The 23,278-nt window shown below is 43.4% G+C and overlaps 1 pseudogene across 1 annotated transcript in view; it reads right to left on the minus strand.

Moving 5' to 3' along the window:
- Nucleotides 1–429: 429 nt before the first annotated feature.
- Nucleotides 430–23,278, minus strand: part of LOC308333702 (protein NLRC3-like) — a 31,111-nt pseudogene continuing 8,262 nt past the window's right edge. The window contains exons 2-17 of the transcript in view: nt 9,914–11,317; nt 9,724–9,810; nt 9,439–9,522; nt 9,205–9,289; nt 8,834–8,914; nt 7,951–8,034; nt 7,501–7,584; nt 6,740–6,823; nt 6,292–6,375; nt 5,868–5,951; nt 5,443–5,526; nt 5,161–5,244; nt 4,890–4,973; nt 4,189–4,272; nt 682–765; nt 430–568 (exon numbers count right to left, since the gene is read on the minus strand). The product of the transcript in view is annotated as a protein NLRC3-like (transcript). The remainder of the gene's footprint in view (nt 569–681; nt 766–4,188; nt 4,273–4,889; nt 4,974–5,160; nt 5,245–5,442; nt 5,527–5,867; nt 5,952–6,291; nt 6,376–6,739; nt 6,824–7,500; nt 7,585–7,950; nt 8,035–8,833; nt 8,915–9,204; nt 9,290–9,438; nt 9,523–9,723; nt 9,811–9,913; nt 11,318–23,278) is intronic.

Consider the following 23,278-nt stretch of genomic DNA (forward strand, 5'->3'; position numbering starts at 1 on the left):
GATTTTGTCAAATCATTTTTTTTATTATGTGCAGAGTGCAGACCTTCGTAAAAGTGGACTCACTATCAATTACAGTAGCATATCAACTGGTAGATAGAGGTGGGTTTATTATGAAAATACATTTGCATGAATACTGTAATTACTGTGTACATTACCATTCCGATTATTGATTAGTGATTTGAAACTAAATAACACAATGATATAATATCACAGAGATTTATCCTGTGTAGGTCCACAAAATATATATTGTAAAGTAAATATCTAATAACACATTTAATGCATTTACAACAATGCATTTTATGATGTTATATTCCTGTCAACATTAGCATAGGCACACATCACAAGTAGCCAAGGTGGATTACAATTCTTCTTTTAAGTGGAATGAATTCATTCCAACTGAATGAACTGTCACGTGTTATTTCAGTACAATCATGATAGAAGGATGACGATATGGGAGCTATATTGTCAATCTCTGTTTCAGATATCCACCACACAGTCAGGAGAGTTGGTCCTGATGGCATCAGATATCACCTTTGCCCCAGATTGTCCAATGGCATTTCCCTGCAAGCTACAGGGTTGATTTTGGCATTAGCAAAATGGTAACGCACATATGACACATTACATGTAACCTACTCAACAGTCAATACAGCAAGGGTGCATGTGAAGAGGTGGAGGACTCACTTTATGTATGTCAGCTGGTGGTTTCCTTTCAAGGCTGTGGCAATGAATATGGCTCCATCCATACCCAGAGAGTTCTCCTGTAGACTAAATACAACAGATTAACACGCATAAATATACACAGAGAACACTCCTGTCATCACATGTGTAATGTCTGTTGATGTGTATCATAGGACCTATAATATCACAAGCAGACTCAGCGAGTTCTCATGTCAGTTGTAGTAGTATTTATTAAACTTCCCTCCACAAGCTCGGGTAATACATTAACTTCCTTTATGACGCGGACCGGATGTCCACGTCACTCAAGACACAACACAACGACTCTTAACAAGACAAGACCACTGTCTCAGTACATTCACTCATTACATCTCCCCCTCCAAGCTGATTAACTCCCAAATCTTTTCACAGTTCCTTTTACTGTAACAAACACAAATTCACATCCTAATTTCGCTACTTTAAGTCAGTGGCTTCTCAGTATGCAAAATGGAAAATAAACAAGAGAACAAACAACAGGTATTATGAACATTTCACACACATCACCCCCCTTCACAATTTCCTTTTCTTTTTTTTTCTTTTTTTTTTTTCCCCCCAAAGGCCATAAGTTCACAAATCCAGCCTGCACACTGGTTTGCACACCCTGCCAGAGCGTGTAACAGTCTCAGTCCCCTGTGTAGGAATGGCAGGTGCGTCTGTATCATGGGGCAGTTCAGTGTCCATGACCTCCCCAGGCATAACCTGGTCGAGGCCCTCCCTAACACGCGTGTGTGTGTTGGGTGTGGTCAACAGATGGCGTCTGTTCCTCCTATACCGATCCCCTTGGCCTGTCTCCACTATGTATGTAGGACCTTGGAGCTGAGCAAGCGCTGTGAACCACAGCCGGCATTGTCCATTGCTTTTGTCCGTCCAACTTTGCGAGCACAGTGTCCCCTGGGTTCAGTGGGGGTAGAGACCTCGCTCCATTCCTGCGGTTGTAGTAATAGGCCTGCCTCTGCTTGGCTGCAGCATCCGCCTGTCTGATGACGTCCTCCTCGGGTCGGCTCGGTTTCAGGTTGTCCTGTAGTGTGGGCAAGGTGGTTCTGAGCTTCCTGCCCATCAAGAGTTCTGCTGGACTGGCTCCAGTAGAAGAACATGGTGTGGCCCTGTACGTCATCAGAGCTAGGAGGGGGTCCTCCTGCTTCAGTATCCCCTTTGCTACCTGGACCGCCCTCTCTGCGTGACCATTACTCTGGGGAAAATGTGGGCTAGATGTCACGTGGACAAAATCATAATCCTCGCTAAACTTCCTCATCTCAGCTGAGACTAGGTTTGCTGCGTTATCGCTCACTAGAAATTCTGGCACACCGTGACGGGAAAATGTAGCCTTCAGCTTAGCTACAATCTGACTGCTAGTAGTAGTAGGCATATTCAGAATCTCTAAGTATCTTGAGTAGTAATCAGACACCACTAGGTAGTTCTTCTTTTTAAACTCACATAGGTCTATGGCGATTTACAGGCCCACACACTGGCTAAACACTCCTTTTCAATTTGAGCGTACCTTTTCTCTGCGTCGGTCAGACGCCTGGAACAGTATGCCACGGGCTTCCAGTCCTCCCCGTGCTGCTGGAGTAGGACGGCTCCCAACCCGTAGCTGCTGGCTACTGTGCATTATTTCTTCCATAGTCGGCAGTACATACTTTTCCCGCTTCACCGCACGGTTCAGCTTCCTGAGGTCTGCACAGCATCGGACCTCCCTCTTGTTGGGTTTGAGCACCGGCACCATAGCAGCGCACCACTCTGTCGGCTGTGTAACCTTTTCAATTATGCCCTCGTGTTCCATGCGTTGCAGTTCTCTTTTAACCAGTGGAACCAGTGGCAGAGGTATCCGCCTGGCTGCATGTACCGCATATGGCTGGGCATCCTCTTGCAGGACTATTTTCACAGCGTCTGTTTTCAGCAACCCACCTGATCCGAAGAGGCTGCTGACCTCGTCCACACGCCTCACCAGACCCATCCCTACAGCCTCAGGGCGGCCTAACAGGCAGTTGCATGTCCCCCTTATCACGTACACTGGAAATGTATATTGTCTCTCCTTGTAGCTGGTGGTGACCACAAAACGGCCTATGCAGCTGAGGTTGCCCCCTGGGCTTATGAAGCGTGTGTCTGGAGGTCCCAGCTTTATTTTTGGCTTCATCAACTTGAATGTGCCTTGATCAATAACTGTAGCGTCGGCCCCCGTGTCTATTTTGAAGGTTACAGGCATGTTGCTTATTGTTAGGCTAACAGTCCAATCATCCTGCTTAGTCTCGGCACCCACTTCTCCTAGAAAGTAGGGCTGCTCCTCTTCAACCTCTCTCACTCCCTTTGAAAGACATGCACGTTCCCAATGTCCCCTTTTGTGACATTTATTGCACTTACTTTTCAATGCAGGGCAGTGTCTCTCGTCAGAGTGTTGGGGCTTTCCGCATCTCCCACATTCCTCCCTTCCATGGGCTGCAGCTGCATGGCTGCTGTTGTCTCTTCTTTGCCATTCATTTCTTCTCTGTTGTCCGGGTCCCTCTCGTCGTCCCACAGCATCAACGTTAGCCAGCGGTGCCACTGGCTGGTTGGCCTGGAGATTAACCTGCCTCGTTATCTCCTCCGTCTGGCGCGCCTCCGCGATGACTCTCGCCAGGGTTATATCCGCCGTGAGTTGAAGCCGTCGGGAGAGCTCCTTGTCCCGCAAACCAATAACAAGGCGATCTCTGATATGCTCGTCCCGCTGGATCCCGAAATCACAGTGTCCAGCCAATTCGTACAATCTTCTGATGTACATCTCCGCCGTTTCACCCTGTTGCTGGTCACGTTGATAAAAACAGGCCCTCTCATGTATAAGATTGCGGCGGGGAACAAAGTAGTCCTCAAACTTTGCCAACACTTCGTCGTACTTCGTCTTCTCATCCTCCGTAGCAAACGTAAATGTACTGAATATCCTTTCAGCCTCGCTGCCCATCGCATAGATGAGGGAACTCACTTGAACGTCACCGTCATCTTTATCCAGCTTCGTAGCCGACCTGAAGCGAGAAAATCTCTGTTTCCACTCCTCCCATTCCTCTGGGCAGTCAAACTTAAATTCACTCGGTGGATTAAACTTCGGCATTTTTGTCCGTCTTTTTTTTCTTTCTACAACGACACGCCCGGTTCTGACACCATGTAATGTCTGTTGATGTGTATCATAGGACCTATAATATCACAAGCAGACTCAGCGAGTTCTCATGTCAGTTGTAGTAGTATTTATTAAACTTCCCTCCACAAGCTCGGGTAATACATTAACTTCCTTTATGACGCGGACCGGATGTCCACGTCACTCAAGACACAACACAACGACTCTTAACAAGACAAGACCACTGTCTCAGTACATTCACTCATTACAACATGCAAGACAATTATCCTGTTAATATATCAGTCAAAAAATACATTCCCTATTTCCTTTACTGATCAATAATCAATATTACCAAATGGCACACACAGTGCTCTGCTATGTGATCCACTCACTTCAAAGATTTGAGGCTTCTATTGTGTTTCAACGCATTGGCCAGGGCCTTGGCCCCCTCCATCCCTACACAGTTTCCTCACAGGCTGAAACACAGTGGACAACGTGATATTAGGGCCAAAAGAATAGAACAAGAACCAGAATGTAACATTGGGGAGGAAATGCAGTTTCATTTTCTGGTCAATTTCCCTTGTGCAATCGCAATAATTATAGACAAACTGCTAGAATGTGGCAGCAGATACTCTGCCATTCTCACTAGTGATTTCTTACGGCAGACAAATGTAAGTGTTTTCAAGGAAGTGATTGCCTGGGAGAAAATTGTTAAATGTTACCATCAATTCTACCAAACCATCCACAGCAAACATGTGTCTATCTATAGTGGCCGAGTTTCATCAATGTTTGACATGTGGCATGTCAAACAGTGAGCACTTTCAGCAGCAAGGTGACGCTGACTGATGACCAATATACACAAGCTTATCATTGGCTCGATACAAGTGTGCCTGAACTAAGTGTAAGCTTGGGCCTTCCTTGTTCTTCTTGATATACAGTCATTTGTTGTACTGAATGGGATGTTAATGCAGTTGCATTGTCTGGGGTTTACAAAGAGGGGTTCTAAGACAAGGAAATATGGCCACATAATGAGCATGGACAAAGGTCATGTGACCAAAAGAGTTAATAAGCAGAGTCACAGATATGAACTTACTCTAATGTATGTAGGGCTTTGTTGCACATCAGAGCTTCTGCCATTGCAATGGCTCCAGTTTCCCCTGCTGAGACACCCTGGAGACTAGAGAGATGATGCATAACACACACACACATAAACATATACATATAGTCATGCACATTCACAAACCATTGATAAAAAATTTACTGTACGAAAAAGGAGAACCCTAACATGTTGCAATGATCAGATTTTCTATCGCTTTTGGTCAACCTATTGTTTACAGTCATTTGTATGTAAAAGTGCCACTAACCATAAAGTGCACAGAGTTGTGTTGGTCTTCAAGGCCTCAGCGAGAAAAATAACTCCTTCATCTCCGATTGCATTTTCTTGTAAACTGCAGCACATATGGACATGCACAGACAGAGAACAAATCAGTCAACCATATTGAGTTTTTCACATCATTATCATTCTGCCACTTTCAAAGAATAATGAAAATAGATATGAATGGGATACAGGCCAAGGCAAAGACAAAAAGATGTGAAAACTATAGAAGTAATGTATAATGCTGCAATGGAAATGTTGAGTTTCTTACTCCAGGAGTTGAATTGTGGAATTGGACATCAGTGCATGAGCCAATGCTTTGGTGCCAGTGGACTTGATTAAATTCCACTGTAGACTGGCAAGAAGAGAAACACTGTACATTAAATTGTGTGTGCGTGCATGTGCTTGTGTGTGCGCACATGTGTGTGCGCACATGCATGTGCACGTGCGTCGTCATTGTTTTTGTATGTATTCTTTGTTTTATGTTTGGTGCTGGAATTTGTTTACATTTTTCCCTTGTTAATTTGTTGCTTTTATTTTTTTGTGGTTCCTTCATTGTGAAGGCATACATATACAGTATGTTTTCCCTTTCCCCTCTATGGCACGTTCTATGAACTAAATATGACGAAACTGTTACATTGTTAATGTGCAAAAAAAACGAAACAAACAAAGTAAACTAAAAAAAAAAAAACTCACTGTAAAGAAGTGAGAGCTCGATTGACCTTTACTGCTTCAGCAATAGCTTTCACACCTTCATCATGCAACAGGTTTGCTGTTAGACTGGAACAAAGCAACACAATTAATCAATGTTTTATCATTAAACATAACGTAAAACAAATGGGGGGGGGGGGTGGAGTTGTATGTTTAAACTAAAGTCTGTACCCCTGATACCTCCTGCCCTAGCTGGCCAAAAATGTTTAATGTTTGTTTTTAGTTCAATGTTACATCATCATGTTGTAAGATGATAAGAGTGCCCCTCACTTCACACGGGTGTGATTTTTATAGTCAGTGTTCCCGTTGATCTTCAACACCACATTAGCTAGCCTTGAGCCTTGACTGGTATACTCTGGATGGAGCATGTGTGTGTACAGTGTACAGTGTGTGCATGCGTTTGACTCACTCCAGGTTCCTTAGAGAGCTGTTCTCTCGGAGGGCATGGGCCATTTCCTTCGCCCCCTCCACCCCGATGGAGTTCTCCCGCAGGCTAACAACAAAGGGACACAAATGAAGTGGAGAAGAACAGGAGGTTAACTCTCTCCTGTTGTTCTCCGCTTCGGGTCGAGACATTTTAGCCTCACACATTATCTCCAGCGCACTAACTCACATGTACAGATAATTAACCATCAATACATTTTCTTTTTCGATTCCGGCCAGAGACTGGGGAGACCGTAGTTCCAAACGAACAAAAAACAACCTAAAATGTTTTATTATAAAACAGTCCTGGCATTCAGCATGCTCTAAAATGTTTTATGGCTTCTTTTGAAGATGGAAGATGCTGCCATGGGAGATGAAATTACAGAGAAGTCAACATGATGTTGAGAGCAGCATGATATGGAGGGGTTACTCACTTTAAGGTAACAAGGCCGTGGTTCAGCTTCAGTGCCTGGGTTAAAGCCGTCATCCCCTTGTTACTAATGGAGTTACTCTGAAGGCTGGCAGCAGACCAAAATCCAACAAGGGAACATGTATGAAAAAGTGATACTATTTTCAGTTGAAATGTAAATTCTGTTTGTCTAGAATTTCATCACATGACACTGTTGCTGAGCATAAATCAGGCTTTAAGACACAGCAGCAAATGACCGGTTATCAACACTCTATGACCAACAGACAATGCAAGTCAAAACCTTTTAGATCAGTGGTTTTCAACCAGTGTTCCGGGGACCACCAGTGGTCCATGACAACCTTGAGGGGGTTCCAGGTGGTCCCCAGCTAAATGATAGACAGTTGGTAACCAAATGGACCCTTATAGATCTTTAACTCTTAAGAGCGTAAAATGAAACTAAATGAACCCTTTGGGGTCCAATTATTGTTAAACATCTGCATTACTAAATTTAAGAAGTCTACACAATTAGAGAATGTAGAAGAATTGTTATTTTGATCAATGTTTGCCTGTTATCTTTCCTATGGTACCAACATCAATACAGCATGGAATTGTTGGTCTGAGAGGCAAAATCTCATCAAATGGTGGTCTGTGGCTCAAATGCCAAATAAATAATGGACCTTGATATAAGGTTTGAAAACCACTGTTGTAGATGAACAAATTCTAGTACAGTATTTGTACAGTATGTGATGCATGGCGTTTTATTGATTGAAGATGAAGTGTACTGACTTCAGAGATATAAGTGTGTGGTTGACTTCCAGACTCTTGGCCAGGGCAACTGCTCCTTTGTCCCCCAGTTGGTTGCTGCAGAGGCTATAGTGACATGAAAAATAAATGTGGTTAGTCTCTTGGAACTGCTGGGGTCTCATATTTAGAGTATGCTACTTACAGTACTATAATATGGTACAGTGAACAAATGCTTCACTATACCTGTAGCCTACATGTACAGTACAAGCATACTGTATGTAGGGAGTGTATAGCAGTGATATTGAACTGGCGGCCCGTAGGGCTGTGTTTTTTAGATTTTTAGTATAACAGTATGTTATACTGTTATAATGTATTATATATTATAGCACATTTATACTAATGGTGCTGCATTGCTGGTCTGTGCTATTTAATTTGATGTTAAATGTAATTTTAATTAGATATATGAAATATATACGGATATGTTACGGATACATCAGTTCTGTAAGAGTCCGGTTGATTTTCAGCGCATCAGCAATCCATTTGGCTCCATCCGCTCCAATTGAATTCTTCTGAACACTGGAATAATCACAGGGAAATCATAGACAGAAATGTAAGAATGTGAGAAAGACACATTCATACAATTGCAACTCCATATGTGTGTACTATAGGCCTACTTGGCTTGCACACTTGCAACATGTGCAATAAACCCAGTATCAGACACAATATGTAAGATACACAACTCAGTTCTTATAAACTTAAATTAAACTCTCATAATGTATGAGAGTGTGTGTGCCGCGGGGCACGGTGGCACAGTTGGTAGTGCTGTCGCCTCACAGCTACAAGGTCCTGGGCTCGATTCCCGCTGGGGACGCTGTGGGCACTGGCGGCGTGTTCCCTCCTCCGCGTCATCAGTGCCCATACCCGAGGCGGGGGTTGGCGATAGGGCCTTTCTGTGTGGCGCATGTTCTCCCCGTGTCCCCTAGGGTAGATACCCTCACAAAAACATGCCGTAATCCTGGTCTCTAAAACTACCTCCCCCTGGCCAGCCGGGGCGCCTGATGGAGGGGAAAGGAACTGGTCGGAATAACGTGTCCCTTCCACGCGCTACGTCCGGCCGGGGAAATTCCCCTCTGTCAGGTGAAAAGAAGCAACTTGGACTCCTCATGCATAGAAGGACGCATGAGGTCAGTCCGCTGCCCCCCCAGGTTGGCAGAGGAAGTGTAGCGCCCAGTATTACTTAGATAATTGGCACTGGGTGAAAAGAAAAACTGGGTTACAAAATCGTGGGATAAAAAAAAAAAAAAAAAAAAAAAAGTGTGTGTGTGCCTCACTCTCTATCACACACGCACACACACACACACACACACACACACACAGCAAAACAAGCTTGCGGTTGATCTGCAGCAACTCAGCCAGAGCCCGAGCACCCTCGTCCTCTATGGAGTTGTTCTGGAAGCTGGCATGCAATGACAATAATGAGGCATAACATATCTAACACTAAATAGTGATTTATTAGTTGCCCATGTCCAGTTTCCCAAACAATAGTTCAGATAGTAACATTTCCTACATTAAAAAGTAAAATAAAGTGTATATATATAGTATGTATATATAGTATGATCTGCTACACAAGATCTGGTGCACAACGCAGTGAACGCACCAAATTGGGCGACAGTGACAGAAAATGCTATTCTGGTATTGTGCAAGCAGCTGATGTTGCTCAATCCTGTCACAAAACATTTCACTTACTTGATTGACAGCAGGACTTGGTTCATTTTGAGGGCTTCTGCCAGAAACCATAACTCCCTTGGAACCAATGTTGTTGCTATGGACACTACAACACAAAAAGATGGTTATTTGGCTACATGAATCGTAAAATAACAACTGAAACTACTAAATTAAGTGAGGAAAGCACTGTGGTTTATAATAATAATAATGGCAATCACAGTAGTATAGCATCAGACATACTAGTATCCTACTCACTCTAGTGTGGTTAGGGTTCTGTTAACCAAGAGAGCACGGCTGAGGGCTTTGGCACCTTTGTTACTGATCTTATTCTCTGCAAGACTGGTAGGATAAAGGAAATGATAGGTTTGTGGTTTATTTATAGGATTATGGTTTAGGCTGCTACTAAATCAAAAGAACAACTTGATTGGATTTGATTGGAAATGGATGTGCATCATGTGCTTTTAGTGTTATATAATTTCCTTCAAATTCGAATGCATAGAAGGAATACAACACTCTGTATCGATGCAAGCGTGACCTAACCTCAACTTCTGGATATGGCAGTCTTTGGAACTCAGCAAGCTTCCCAGCAGTTCCATGACATCATCTTTGAGGTGATTATTCTCTAGTCTGAAAAACAATTGTTTTCAATACTGAATAAGAGTTCACACAAACTCAAGAATGCTCAAAATGTCATGTTATAAGAGAATGCTTTATTAATTGAGGCTCTAACCTTAGACAGCTGCAGTACAGCAGCTGTGGGAGCAGACATTTAACAGTAGTGTAGGTCAAACAAGCTGTTAGATTGACCTCTTCTCTGCACTCTGTGGACACATGCAGTAGATAGGCCAACACAACACAATGGGCATGTGTCAACTTCCCACCCAGGCTGCCAGCACGTAGATCTTCCTCTACACTCCTCAGCAGTTCTACATGCTTCAGCTCCTGCAGACAGTAGGCTAGATTGACGGCACGCAAGGAAACCACAGCGCTCCCATGTGCCAAGAGACCATGCAGAAACCCTGCCGCCCATGCCTTCTGGCTACCATCGTCTTTCCCAAGGGCCAACAGCCCTGCAAGAGGTTTTGCAGCCTCTGGGCACAGCAGTCCTGTCAGGAAACGCACAAACAGATCCAAATGCCCAGCATCGTCTTGCTGAGAGTGTTGTAAGGCGCTCCTGAAGTGGTTCTGGAATCCGAACTTGGGCCAAGACATTGTCATGTCAAAAATGGCCCGCTTAGAGGAGACATGGTAGAAAGTAGCTGCCAGGAACTCCTGTATGGTCAAATGTGTAAACCGGTACACTGTGCAGATGATGGACTCCTCGTGAATAAGGATTCCAGCACCAAGACTGCTCTGGGTGGATGGTAGATCTACTCCATAGGCCTTGAGGTCCTGCTCACTAAATGTGTACTTGTGCTTGAGGAGCCCATAGAATGCCATCCGTCCGAGACTCCCTAGCAGCTTTCGATTACTTCCATGGAGATGATCTACCTTTACAGGTTCCCTGCCTCTTGGTTCACCTACTTCTGCCTTCATGGCACAGAAGTTGCCATATAGTTCTGTACATGTCCTTGGGAGGCCTTCCTGGGTGGCTGTCTGCATGAGGTACCTCAAAGTATCGGTTACCAGCTGACAAATTCTTGGCACATAAGACATCAACATTAAGATTTTATGGGACTCTAAGTGTTCCCATATTTTATCGGCAAAATCCCTTTCCAACATGTAGTGGTTTAGGAAGGTATGGATATCCTTTGGGCTAAAGCCTGGGATCTCAGTCACCCGGTCAACCAATCCTCCGGGGATTAGTGAAGCCATTGTCGGCCTGGAAGTCACCCATACTGTAGCCTCCGGGAGCAGATTCCCCTGGATGATGTTGGTGAGTGGTGACCAGGTCATCAATGGACAACTCTTTCATGGGGTCAGTGCAGGGTGCTGCATCAGAGAAATTCAAACGACAACGGAATTCATCTAGGCCATCGAATATTAGCAACACCCGACAAGAGCCTCTCAAAACCAGACTAGGGTCTGGTAAACGAGGAAAGGCTAGCTTGATCAGCATCTCAGCTGATATCTTCTTCAAGCAGTTAAGCTCCCAGAATTGGAGCAGAATTGGAGAATTGAGCTTGTAGATCAGCTAAAACGTGCAATTCACCAATGCAACAGTGTTATTGACCAACGTGTACCTTTGAAATGAGCAACTTATCATGTTTAAGTCTGGTTTATTGGGCTAAGCTGAAGTCAACAGCTAGCTGTCAAAGTTAGCTGCTAGTAGCTAACTATAATAGCCACAACTCAGCTGATGTTGCTACACTAAACTTAGGTCTACTCGACGGAAATTATATCTGAATTTGCTAAATGTACTCAAATACAACCTCAACACAACATCACACTTAAACTGTAACAAATGTTTGCTGTTAAACGTAATTATTATTCATAAAAAACTCACCAGATAGAACTTCTAAGACAGATACGATGTTATTGTTTTTTCTTTCCTCCCGCCGTCCCATGACGTAGCAGCAACAAACTACAAAGTAAAAGGGCTTCTTTCCTACTGTCGTCTGTCGACCAATGAGATTAATACTTTTCGCCAGATTGACAGTTCAGCGACAAATGATAACTAACCATGAGGAGAGAGGTGGGACATCCATCCCAGACAGGCGGAGTGATACTGAGCCTCGAGACGTTGTAGAACGCGGAGTGATATGATAAAAAAGAAAAAATAGTTCCAAGCTTAGGCGCACAACTGGACAGATTTCTTTCGCATGAGTTGTTCTATGCTAGAAAAATAATGCCTTGTATTTTTTATTTTTTTTAATTTAAAGCAGTGCTAAAAAATGTGGTTTGGTGCAGTGGTGGAAAGTAACTATACACAAATATATAATATATACATACATACAATATACATTAATATTGTGTGTGTGTGTGTGTGTGTGTGTGTGTGTGTGTGTGTGTGTGTGTGTGTGTGTGTGTGTGCGTGTGTGTGTGTGCGTGCGTGTGTGTGACTGTGTGTACATATAACTATACGTACAGGGGAAAAGAGCGGAAAATTATTATAATATATAAATTATTGTTTATGGGCTGCCCACACAAAAACGCATGGGGGCCAAAGGTACAAATCTGCTCTTGGCCCTGAACGGAAAGACCCACACTGGCCCACTATGGGCTTGGCCCAGCCCAGCCCGCAAGTGTGGGCTGCCCACAGCAAGCCTGCGGTGAGACCACAGCTGTGGGCCTCACTTGGGCAAACCCGCTATGGGCCTGTGCAGGTTTGGTGCGGGCTTGGCATAGCCCTCACTGCCCACACATAGCCTGCATGGGCCCCACAGGGGCGCGCTTGCAGGGCTAGTATTCTGGAAGAATATTTGGGAATTTTTGTTGCCAACCTCCGCCGCTCCCAGTCAGAGCTGTGTTTCATTGACAAAGCAGCACTTTCTCCCCCCGCTCCAGCTCCACTGATGTGTGTGGGCGGTCAGAGGGGGATGATGCTTGGGTATCATTATATCAGGCCATTCGAGTTCAGCTCAGCCGTGCCCTTAGGTTTTGCTTTACAGTTATTCACACACACAAATCAGAGCCCTGATTTGTGTATAGACTTCAGATAATTAACAAAGGAATACATAGCAAACCACCAGATCAGAGGGGTAAACTATCAGCATTCGACTTTGGAAAGCTGATAGTTTTAAATGCTATAGCTTAAGTCATATAGAAAATGTGTTATGAATATGATTATTATTTATAAAGCAATTGCAAATTGTAATGGATTATAAGTATGCTTATGCATTTACAGACATGGGATGCAGAAGTGTCACCGAAAGTGACACTTCTGCTGGGTCTAGGGAAGCACAATACATAACCAAAATGTACCTCTGTAAGTACATTTTGGTTATGTATTGTGCTTCCCTAGGCAGGCATACTTCCAGGAGGCGTGTTTTCATGGAGTCCTCTAGAGTGCCACAGCAGGTCTCCTAGCTGCTGATGTCAATCACATTGTTAGACTGTCAATTACCTTGTCAGGCTGTGCCCCCAAGGTAGAGAGAGGGGAGTGGGTAGAGGTTATTTTTTATTTTGTTATTTTTGTTTCTGTTAGGTACGTGACGCTATTTGTTTTAATCTAAAGCCCAAATCACACCAATGCAACTACTCGCAACTCCTTGCAATATGCAACATATATCCCCAATGGCAGTTGCAAGGAGTTGCATTTGTGTGGCATACCTTAAAACTGTTTTGTTGGCTGTTGCAAGGAGTTGTGACTAGTTGCAACTTGCAAGGAGTTGCAACTGGTGTGGTTTGGGCTTCACTTGTATCTTGTAAGCAAATATTAGAGCTTTCATCTACTCATCTACCCCTCATCTTACTGTATACAATGGATAGAAGTGTATTTGTAGGCCTAAATGGAGGACCCTGATGTAAACAAGTCTTAGTGCTTTTCTGGTTTTATCCTCATAGCAGTTTTTGTATTGATCTGTACTTTTGTTGAAATGTACCCAGCTGTTAATACAATCAATCAATCAATCAATACTGGATAACTCACCCCGGTGAAACTGCTGTGTCAGAGAGAGGATGAATGTCACCTCAGATGCTAAAACACCTGTTGCACCAGCCTGGTTCCTAGTTTGTGTAACTATATTTTGTAACTAAAACAAAAATCTGAGCTCTGGGAAAATGTCTGCTTTCCTCCTCATTTACATCATGCTTTACACTTCAATCCTAAACTGGTTTTCCATCCTGTTGCTATTGCCACCATGGCACCATCAAATCCCAACTCAATTAACCACAGTTCTTATTGTCCAACAGTGCCATAAGCATTGGTGTGCGGCTCTCCCCAAAGGCTTGCTGGGAAGTCCTCTCCTCTGTCATTGGCATACCTTGGGATGCCACACAGCCCCCAATGGAACTCACTGTACCCAGTATAGTAGGCCTACCCAGCTGTGGATCCACGGTGGGTTATATTGACGCCAACAGCGAGGACTTGAGGGTTGTGAATCATGCCTGAGCGAGCCAAAGGCGAGCTACTGTATAGGTAGGCCATATAGGTAGGCTTACCCGTGCCGACATTGAACATTTCCTTTATCTGTAAGTGTGTGTCAAAGGAGAAGGACCCATTAAGCACCTTAAAGGGTATGTGGTTTGTGTGTCTGTGTGTTGCTGAAAAAAGACCTGTAGTGCTTGGTGCCCATGCAGTGCACTGGGTAAATAATGGGAGAAGGCCCTGAACATGCTGACCACACCATTCAGGATATAGAAGCGTGTTTCTGCAAATATATGGTGCAATGAATGCTGACAACACAAGATGATGTTTGATCAAGTATGGCATGACAATAGAGATTACCACCAACCAGAGATTCCCTCTACTTTTACATTCAGCATTCCCACTTCCAGGCTTTGGTTTGGTGGCAAGCTCACTTGCAGCACCCAGTTCCGCCACCCCTTGAAATATAGGATGGAAGATGGAGGACAATTAGCTTGTTCCTCAAGTCCTTTCACTGCCTCCATTTCCAGACACTGAGCCAATCACCTGTGGTTGAGTCCCACAGGTCCCCACGAAATAATCAGTAATAAAATTAATATAAAACATATTGCAATCTTTCCTTCTCTCCTCATTGAGAGCTTGTAGATATTTGTATTTATTTATATTTTTTATCCCACGATTTTGTAAGCCATTTTTCACCCCTGTGTCAATCATCTAATCATTCTAATGTGATCATGGGCTCTACACACCCTCCGCCAACCTAGTCCCCATATATGGGGGACAAGGGGAGAGCAACGGACTTGAACTCATGCTTCCTTCATGCCTGAGTGTCCAAGTTGCTCCTTTACACCTGACAGGGGGGAGTTTCCCTGGTTGGACGTAGCGCGTGGAAGGAACACGTTATTCCAACCAGTTCCTTTCCCCTCCATCAGGCGCCCCGGCTGGCCAGGGGGAGGCAGTTTAGAGACCAGGATTACTGCATGTTTTTACCCTTATTTTTTGACGAGAAGACAGGTTGAGCAGCTAAACAAACCAAAACTCGAGAACACTTTAATAATAATAGACCTACATTATGAGCCAATCACCTGTGGGGGAGTCCCACAGGTCCCCAAGAAATAATCAGTAATAAAATGAATATAAAACATATTGCAATTTTGCTTCTCTCCTCATTGAGAGCTTGTAGAATGGTCTAACTAAACTAAACAAAGTGCCCGGCCAGCCTAACGGTCCGGGCACCTAGGCTGCTAATCCAGACTGACAGTTTGACCGATGACCTTTGCTGCGTGTCACTCCCCATCTCTCTCCCCCCATTTCCTGTCAGCTATTAATATAGGCAGAAAAGCCCCAAAAATATCTTTAAAAAAGGAACTGATGTATTTATTAATTATTTCTTTCCCATGACACTAGGGGACGTCATATCGCAAACAAAGACAAGCGGACAGACAGGTGTGGTATCTGATGGAACCACATTTCATTAATATAGCCAAAATAATTGTTTGAGTCTCTTGTCTACCATCATGGGTGAGAGAGCCAACAGGACAGACGTATAGGCACCATGTTCACAGCTTGCACTCTATGGTAAATAGCTATAGGCCTACTTTGATCTAGCTTGTTGATAGCAGCATCTAGACTAGAGAGGTCTCCTGTTGTTCGATCTTCCTGTGACTTGGACCATTTGGTTTGGGTCTGCTTGAGCTATTCAAATGTGTATTGAGCTAGAGATGGAACAAGTTAATCACAAACTCCACATGGCCATTCCTACAGGGTGGAACAGACACAACAACAACAACAACATGTGAACAGAAGCATCATAATGCTATTAAATCTGAGTTTGCTGTGGTTTCATGATAAACTATCCATGAATGAAATTAATTGGTTGAGTGATTCTACCAAACAGCCACAAGATGGCTCTGTATGCATTGAAATGCACTTACTGTATGGATAGACTATAATCTGTAGTAGACAGGAATATATCCCACCCTTTTCACATTGGCCAGTTACAGCGCCACCAACAGGTGGATCTGTTGTTGTTGTTGTTGTATAGTAACGACCCAGCACACTCAAACAAAAGAGGCTGATGACCCCCCCTTGGGCCTAACTCTCACTATAACCTCCCCCCCCCCCCCCCCCCCCTCTCTCTCTCTGTTTAAAAGTACAGGAAACATCTCAAAGTACAGGTAAAAATATAGTGTACAGGTAAAAATCTCTCTCTCTCTCTCTCTCTCTCTCTCTCTCTGAGAGAGACGGCTCGCCCCAAGCCGTGGATATCCACGCTGTGGGGCGAATGAGGGGGGAAAAATGTGAAGAGACAAAAAAGGGAGACCACGACTTTTTTCACATTTTAATTTGTCAGACCAGCCTCCCTCAACGCAGCTCATTTTGGAGTAGTTAGCTACTGTAGGAGAATATCATATGGCAGAACAGAACCCACATCTCCTTTCCATTTGGGTGTGGTTCTGGTAGCCTTAGCTCTGGTAGCCTATACTGCAGTGGTTGAGGTTCCCAAACTTTGTCATGTCAAGGACCCCCAAATTGACACTAATTAGCCTGCAGACCCCCATTTGAAAGGATATGCCAGGGTCCCCCATAAGAGAACATTTTTATGGTTTATGATTTTCAACCATTTTAATTTCAATGCCCTTCAATTTGATATGCAATAGGCTATGGACCCCCATGGCATTTCTATCTCTGAGACCCCAATTTGTATTGTAAAATCAACGTTAATTTAACTCTGAGAGTGTACAAATTTGGTTCCATTTGTACACTCTCAGAGTTACAGAGTAGACCCATACCGGCTTAGGGCCCATTTGGTTACAAACTATGGGGACCCCCTGGAACTGCCTCAAGGATCCCTGGGGGTCCACAGACCACTGGCCTACTGTACATTCTATTTATCCGCTCTGAATGTGCAACACTATTTCTGCTACACACGACCATACAGTAGTTTTTCTCTTCCTTGAAATTACGCCTGTGGTTTCCGAGGCTATACCTACCGTACCAAGGCAGGAACTTGGGAACAAACTGGCATCACAGTTATACTAGCCTACAATTTATTACAGGTTCCGTTTAGGGCCCCATATGTGAATGTCTGGGTCCAAGCCAACTAATTAGTGCATCCCATTTTGTCCGCTGTTCTGACAGACGAGGGTGGTGGCAGGAGGTGTGGGGTTTGGGCGGAGATCTCCACAAACCCAGAATAGAAAGAGAGAGGGAGGAAGTAGCTACTGTGGGAGGTCGGGTGGGAAATACAACTCAGAGTGCAGTTTCAGGGGTTAGACACACGATGGCGCCCCTTGCTTTATTTCTCCAACAGGTTCAAACAAAGTCAGTTTTCACAAACAGAACTCAGACAGTAATATTCTTTGCATGAGGTCCCGGCTCCGAGGCGGGAGTCGTCACTGCAGAGGATGAGAGGGGATGTTAGCATACGGTCAGAGCACAAGGTAAGTACAAAGTTGGGGCCTGAGACACCCGGTCTAGGCAGTCTACCAACTGGACCTTTGTATAACTCTTTCTCTTCTTCTTTTCCAGGTTCCAGAGGAGACCAGGAGGCTCCCCCGGAGGTAGGTAAGGGGGTGCGTATCTTTCTCTATCCACAAGGCACAGAAGAGTACTTTAGAGTAGAAGTACTCGGATACGGGGTGGTGAGTAATTAGAGTAAAAGTACTTGGTATGGTACCGGGCGGGGATGGTACGGAGGGCCCCTTAGGCTCGGCCAACAGGAAGATACACAAGCATTTATATTCTTATTTCTCTCTATCTACTGGGTGGCCGTGTCGGTACGACAACGGCAGTCAGGGGGTTAACACAAAGTAAGCGCTCTAGTTTCTAACGGTCTTCTTTCACCGGGCCTGGCGGCGCAAGCCAACTTAAAGTCTCTTCAAGGGTGAAATAAACATAACACGGGCCTGTCTTCTTTCACAGGGTGTACGTGACACTTTATCTAGAGCCTGCTAGCTTCCATTAGTCTCTACGGGGTTATCTTCATTCAACAATCTTCAGTGTACAACACCATGGTGACACTCTTCATTCACAGTCTTCATTTAGCATCGACAGGGTGACTTCCTTCATTCACAATCTTCGTTATTATCCTTAGCTGCTCATTTGCCACTATGAGTGCCTCTTCTTAATAACACGGGTGATAGATAGTGAACGGTTTGTCTTACTGCGACCTTATGGAGCTGTGGGGCTGCCGTTTCCATACGGGGGTCCCGTCTTCCGCACTCGTCCCCGATACGAGCCAGGTGGGTCTCCAGTATGCATGCGGCTCTCCGTGTATACTTGTCTATGGGGGGCACACGCTCCTGCGTGTGCTTCCAGCCCCACTCCTACAAGCCTGGTGATGTGAGAATATAAGAGAGCAATTGAGTGGTGATACAAACAATCAAACAATAAACATAGTCCATACGTGAGAGTCCATAAGTGAGAGGAGTGTGGACTTACCATCCAACGCCGAGTGGACGGCATATGCTGCGCGAGCGTCTGTGTGTAGCAGGGATCTGATACTGCTAGGTGCGCAGGCTGTTTATAAAGGGCGCGGCTGACAGGCTGCGGCTGTCCTTAATTGCTAACCAGGGCGGCGGCCGGAATGAGGCGCAGCTGATTTAGAATTGCTCTGGGATAATACACTGAGTCTATGACCCGGCCATGGGCGTGCCTGGTTGTCATGGTAACTCGCCCCTCCCCCTGAGGTGAGACCTGACAGACTCCACACTACTGAGTCTGAGATGCAAAGCTCAAAGTGTCAAACACATTGACTTTGACAGTATTGTGTTCCTGCCAAAAAGTAAATTAAACTGTCACATGGGGAAATGAGCAAAAATCTCTAACTAGAGGGAGCCACATGTTGATGGCTAGTACTGATTCAAGTCTCTCACTGCACTGGAAGGAGGATACTTGCTGGTTGTGGTGTGGAGGTATTGATGGAAGTAGACAGCATTTGTTGAATTCATCAGATTTGGACACAGTGAAAGGTCAGTTGAAATGTTAATGACAGAAATCTGTTCACTGAGGTTGGAGTTGGACTGTGGATCAGAGCTCCCATGAGTATAGATAGACCAGTGGTGGAAAAAGTACAAAAATATTTTACTTAAGTAGAAGTACTGATTCTCTACTTGAAAATTACTTAAGTAAAAGTACAAAGTGCCCATTAAGAAAGTTACTTAAGTAAAAGTATAAAAGTACCTCAAATAAAATGTACTTAAGTACAAAAATTTACCCGGCGTAAAATGTACTTAAGTATAAAAGTAAAAATTACAAAGTACAAGTACAAAGTACAAAATACAAAATTATTTTCAAAATGAATACAAAGAAATGAATTTCCAAAATTGTCATCCTGTCAAAAGTGGCTTTATTCCAAAAAATTAAATAGCATACAAATACTAAAAATACAGAACCCCCAACAGCATACATCGTGTTGGGAAAGTTCTTTTTTTTTAGGAACTATAGTTCAGTTCACAGTTGTTGATTTTTAAAATGAACTAGTTCCGTTCATAGTTCATCATTCCAAATTTTGAACTAAAGTTCATCGTTTGATAAACTATTATAGTTCTTTTTCGTTCTTTTTTTGCTTTAATTTTTATATATTTTTTACATTTTACAAAAATTGCTCTTTTGCAATGTGAAATTCCACCGAATTATTTTTCCTTCTCTATATGGGCTTTTGCATGCTTTTATTGTGAAGGCAAAAGTTTCTGAACGTTCTCAGAGCCTGCATCTCCGCATGCTGGGGTTGGCTGATCTACAAGCTCACAACGTGTCCGGACGCGACGAGTTGTGAGCTTGAATATCAGCTATTTTCAGCACGGAACACTTTGTACGGCGAATAATAAATTAGCCATCACTGCGCTTCATTCACTGTGGAAGAGAGATGTCTTTTGTTGGCCGTTCGTGGCGATATTATGGACACGTACCTCCTCGAAGCGATAATAACCAACTAAGCTATTGGAAGCTATTTTTCGTGGCACATTATGTGTGTACAACAACAAGTTCCCTCAGTGTTTGTGTTAAGAGTTGGGACAGTGTCTGCTGTCTGTCAGCGTGCATGATCATGCAGTAGCTAGATGCGCGCTCCAGTGACGGCTGAGAAAGATTAGTTAATTTGTGTCGGATAGGGACTTGTTGGTTGGTTTTCCGCTAAATATTAAGGCATGGGCATAAGGCAAGGAGAAAAATAAAAAGTCCTTCTGCTAAGACTGTGTCTCGGTCATCCATGTTGAATGCGTGTGACAAAACACAGTGTGTGCGTCTTGCCGTCTTCAAAGCAGGCCAGGCAGCAGAACACAACTCCGCCCCCTATTATCTGAGAGTGGAGCAGCCCTGTTCAATTCTCAACTGCGCATTCCTCCAGTAAGACAAATATAAGATTTTATTATTTAATTTGTAGCGAGTAACGAGGTGTCCGATTTTAAATATAGCGCATTAAAAGTACGATTTTTTCCTTGTAAATGTAACGAAGTAAAAGTAAAAATACAGCAAAAGAAAAGTAGTCAATAAAAGTACAAATTCTCCAAACTTGTACTTAAGTACAGTAACGAAGTAATTGTACTTCGTTATTTTCCACCACTGAGATAGACTAACACAAATTCATTCCTGTCAAAACATTGCTAATTTCTCTAGTGTGAGACAAAATTGGACAAAGTATTAGTTGGTTTGCTGATTTAACTCATGTTTTCGCCATGCAGTAAATCATAAACTGCAGATAATTACCGGTAGTGCAGTGTAGAAGAAAAGTGAAGAAACGTTAAGACTAATAGCTAACGTAGGCCTATGCAAGTAATTTGAACTGTAGTTAAGCAATGTGGCATAATGTGATCTCAAAAGGGGGATATTATTTGAAGGCATTTTTTAAAATGTATGGACAATTCACAAATGGCAAGCTAATAGTAATATTGGTAATTGCCATGCCATCACCATCAAGGGCCTCTAAATACTGTACACATTCTCACCAACGTCTATGAACAGGACCCGAGTCCCGAACAATCATGGATAATTAAGACACAAACATTATTTTCAAATCCCATGTAGTGTGGCGTCTCGGTCCGGGACCGCACGCCACGGGTAGGCCAGGGAGAGAGAGGGAAAGACAGGCGGAGTGAAGCGCTATGTCAACTTGGACTGTTCCTGGAAGGTCGGTATACCAAATCACCTCTACCAAATCAGTGACACCTGTCCTGTGTGACAACGCCCAGGCAGTATATAAGCCTCTGTCATCCTCATTCCCTCAGAGACTCTCTCGGGGAAGCAGGCTGGTGCGTGGTGCTCGGTAAAACAAGCCCTATTCCCTCTAACACAATTCCATATAATGTGACATAAATAGTAATTGTTATTTCTCATCTTGCAGGATCACCGCTTGGATGCTTGGTAGTGACCGTTGGGCTCTGAGGCGCTTTCCCCCTATCCCCTTACCAGTGAGACTAAAGATTAATGAATGAATGCCCATCTTACCTTTAGAAGGTACTCATCAAGGATCCAGTCATCCCAAAAAAGGTGCCAAGATGTCTGAGGTCCCTTGTATTCATAACACAACACAATAAAAAAATGTACAGTCGCATTAAAAACATTAGTGTACATAGTGTATACAGACAGACTAGTGTTTCATTTGTCATAGTAAACAGACACTGGCACTGGTACAATAACTCACCTTGATTACAGCTGCTCTACAATAGGCACAGCTTGTGTGTGTGTGTGTGTGTGTGTGTGTGTGTGTGTGTGTGTGTGTGCGCGCGTGCGTGTGCGTGCATGTGTGCGTGCGTGCATGTTTATCTCAATACAACATATTGTGAGTGCTTAAGTGGGCAATAATCTTGTTGCCAGACTATAGTAATTGCACAACTTTATTAGTATTAGTAGTAGTAGTAGTAGTATTAGTTAGGCCTGTCAAAAAAAATCGATTCGAGTTAGAATCGCGATTATAATGCCGTCCGATTCAGAATCGATTCTCATTTTCCAAAAATCGATTTTTACAAATGTACCTGTGCATGCAATGCATTATGGCCTGGGTTTCTGCATAGTGCATTTACTACCAGCTAAGCTTGCCAATTGTATTTATTTTACACCTGTTTTAATACTAATGTATTGTTCTGGTATTGAGTGAGAAGAGATTTTGTAACTTTTGTACTGGTTCAAATTTGTGCAAGCTAAATCAATGAGACATGTTCTTACTCTTGGATTTAACCTTTGTGTGTTTAAATCATTCAGTTGATAAAACCTTTACAATTATACAAGCTTTTTACTAAATTTACTCTGCTTTCATGCCAGAAGAATCGAATCGAATCGTGGGACACCTAAAGATTCGCAGCCCTAGTATTAGTATTATTATTATTGGACTATTGATGTCATAATCTGTATGGTATTTTCCATTATTACGTTATATCATGCTGATTCCATTGTAATAAGACATTGTAGGCCTACCATGAAACAAGCTTTTTATACCAGGATTTAGATTAGATATATTTAGATTTACTTAGATAAAGGCGCTATATATAAATGCACCATTTACCATTTAGGCCTATAAAGAATTTCGGTATTATTATGTTATATTAAACTATAAACATTCATTATTACTAAGAATTTTAATCAGTAGTAGCCTATATGATTTTTTGATTAGCGATTTTTACTATGTCTTAAATAAAATATAGGCTAATTGATACATAATTATTTTTAGTTTAATTTCGGCATTTAAGTAAAGATGAGTACAGTTTATAAACTGTGCTCATCAAACTAATGCCCCTATAGTTAAGGGGAATTCTAGGGTCATTTTTTGTGACTTTGGTATGGGGCTTATGATGGACTTAAACCATACAAGCTCGTAGCACGGCAGTCAGGAAGTCCCGATTTCCTTAGTGGCTTCACGAAATATCTGTCTGACTGCCCCCCCTGGTTGTGGGGTAGCTGTGGAAAGCACTAAAGCCTGCCGTGCATGCACACATTGCACAGTGATCTGTCTGTCTGTCTTGCCTGCCTGCCTCTCTCTTTTGGGGGGGCTGGGTACCCCAAAATTATAGCGAAATTAAAACAAAACCCAGTTTTTACCCCAGACATTTTGTCTAGCCCGGGGGCACTTGGGAGGGTAAATCCGGCCCTGTAAGTGGCGGTTATTTTTAAAAGGGCGTGGTCATTTTTGGG

This window comes from Protomyctophum bolini (genome assembly GCF_963924005.1).
Source record: "Protomyctophum bolini genome assembly, chromosome: 18".
NCBI lineage: Eukaryota > Metazoa > Chordata > Actinopteri > Myctophiformes > Myctophidae > Protomyctophum > Protomyctophum bolini.